Here is a 3,072-nt window from a genome sequence, read left to right on the forward strand (position 1 = left end):
CCACTGCTCCAGTCTAGAAATGAGGATATTGTGGTCGATGGTGTCAAAAGCAGATGTAAGGTCCAATAGGACAAGCAGCACAGAATCACCTGCGTCTGTGGATATGAAAATGTCATTAAAAACCTTCAGTAGAGCAGTTTCAGTGCTATGGAGAGATTTGAAGCCAGATTGGAATAACTCAAGGATAGCGTGATCCCCCAAAAACTGTTTCAACTGAGACTCCACAATTTTTTCCAGTAGTTTAGAGGTGAATGGGAGTCTGGAGACAGGCCGGAAGTTGGACATGACTGAGGGGTCAAGGTTAGGTTTTTTCAGGAGGGGCTGGACAGCAGCATGTTTAAAAGTCTTTGGCACCACACCTGAGGATAAACTGCTATTCAGAATAGTGAGGATAAAAGGACCCAGGGTAGGAAAAACTTCCTTTAGCAGTCGAGGGGCGACCACATCAAAGGGGGAACCAGATGGCTTCATGCTGCACATTACCTGCTCCAGAGAGGACAGAGAGATGGGCTCAAAGTGGTCAAACACAGCCACGCACTGAGATGGGATGGACAGATCATGAGCTGGTCACATCATCACAGGAGATGCCTGTGATAGTTTTTTTCACTTTGTAATTGAGTTCACGCCAAGTAGCACGTAATGTCTGGGAGAAAACGACAACGCGCTGAGTCTTCAGACTCAGAGGACACCAATGAGACGAATGTTAGGCGTAATGTCAGCTCACGCCAAAGAAGCCATGAAACTCCCGTATGTGGGACTTCACAACGAGGCCAAGCAAAACGGCGCCTCGTTGGATCCAGAGGGAGATCTCACAGTCCGGCGACTGATGTCACATTACATCAAGTGTGGAAGTAAGTTGACATTGTTTTTTTACGCCATCAATTTGTTTCATTTGTTGAATATGAGGAGTTATTTGTGTTTAGCTTCGCAGAGAAACTGATCAGTAGCGGCTCTTGATTAATTGGTGGGGTGGACATTGACACAGATCCTGGAATTATTATATTTTATATAATATTTTTCTTATGTAGCCTAATGTAATCAGTAACAATATATTATGCAGGTTAAATGCAAATTTATATAAACATAAGCTATAGAGTACGTTGCTATTTACCTTTTATTTTTGCGCGCCGCTTTTTTTCTCCATCTGCGCTGCTGCGGGTTCGAGGTTGTGTCCCGCACACCACGCAAAACACTCTCTAAGTAATGCACATAGAGGTAAAAGCTTTTTCCCTTATGAACCAGGACACGGTGAGATTTAGGCTACTAATTTTAACAGTTTGAAAAAAGATGGACCGCTCTGCGCGCGGAGATGAATTCACTGCCGCAAACGCACATCATTTCTCCGACTGATCGGCACACAGAAAAACACATATTCATCACTTTAGGACCTATTAATTATATTCTGTTGCTTTAGGCATTTATCTTTTACTGTTTTAAACGTTATGAATTTCACAAATTGCGTTGGGATAAACATCCTGGATCGTCTTCCTCACACACACAGCTCCTCGCATCGCATTTGCCCCATCGCTAGCTTCGTTTTCTGTAATGTTTGTTCCAATTTGCTCAGCCATTAACTGAAATGTTGCAAAACAACTGAAAATGTTTCAGGGCTCTGTCCAATGTACACCAAAGGATGGACAAGATGGAGGAGATGATGGCTGCAAAACTGGACGGGCTGACTGAGGCGGTCGCAGAAATAAAAGGCCAATTGGTGGCGGAAGCCTCAACTCGACACACACCCACTTCATCACAACTCATCCCCAAGGCCCTGTCTGTAAGTTATACACTAAGCTGTGTTTTGTTGTACTCAGATTTATTCTGTAGGTCGAAACAGATCTATGATCTGATCATAGTACCACATACAAATGTCAATTAAACAATTAATGAATTAATTACATCAAGGCAAAACAAAAACTTCACCCACAACCTCCTCTTTAAGTGATGGAGAATGATTGAACTGCATCTGCACTTTAAAGAATAGCTTAAGTGGTTATCAAGGTTAAGTATTTTGTTTGAGACACTGTGACACACATTTCCTCTCTCATGAGCTAACTGTTCTCTGTGATATTGTTTTGTTTTGTTTTGCTTTTCTGTTTTTATAGCGGGAGGTAAAAAGGATCCACAGGAGTCTGGAGGACGAACATAAATACAGGGGAAATGAGAGGTAAGATATTACTAACCATGTGTTAGTCTGTCCTCTGATTACAAGGTCGCTGATAAATATTTTTTCCTTCAGAGGGTACAGCAGCATCACTTAGCAGTTATTTATTTCTTGGATCCAAGACCATTTACTGATGCTTTAGTAAAGTGGTTCCCAAACTTTTTCTGCAGCACCCCCTTTTCAATTATAAGAAATATTTTGAGCCCCTCCAACCAGATATGTAAATAATCCATTTTCAAACTCCATTGAAGTTTATTTCACACCTCCACTTATTTTTATCAGTTGAACAAAATTTGTTAGGCTGAAATGACACCTTCAGTCTTTTTGTATTTATGACCTGACAAAAACCTGTCCTTTTATGATAGCAGTGTCCAAGCATTCATTTTTCTATTAAGTGCCCCACCCCTCTCCCCACTGTAGGAACCACTGCTTTAGTTTAAAAATAATATCACTTTAAAGAACTCCAAAACACATTTTCACTGCAGCTGTTTGATATATCATAGCTTATGTTGCGTGATTCATTTCTGATTTCTGAAATGTAATCTGTAGGTTCACGTCTGAGCACAACAGCGCAGTCACAAGCTCCGTGTCACGGACAGTCATGGATGAGGAGGAATATGATTCATCTTTGATAAGAAGTAAGTTCTGATTTTAAAATTGGTTTTACCAGAGACACAAGGTTCATTTAAGTATAGTTTACCACTGTGAAACAAAAAACACAATCTCAGTCTTCTGTGTAATTCTACAAAAACACTAACACTAAGTGCAGACAAATGACATATGTCACTTTTTGTGTTCATAGGAGCCTGCAACAGATATTTTGAAAATATCAAGAGGGAATCCAAGTTGACCGAGGACAACAAAATGGAAGAGGATCGGAGAGCCAAAGCTCTTAACAACAGAAGGCATAG

This window comes from Nematolebias whitei, chromosome 4, assembly GCF_014905685.2.
Source record: "Nematolebias whitei isolate Nwh7 chromosome 4, NemWhi1, whole genome shotgun sequence".
In the NCBI taxonomy this organism is placed as follows: domain Eukaryota; kingdom Metazoa; phylum Chordata; class Actinopteri; order Cyprinodontiformes; family Rivulidae; genus Nematolebias; species Nematolebias whitei.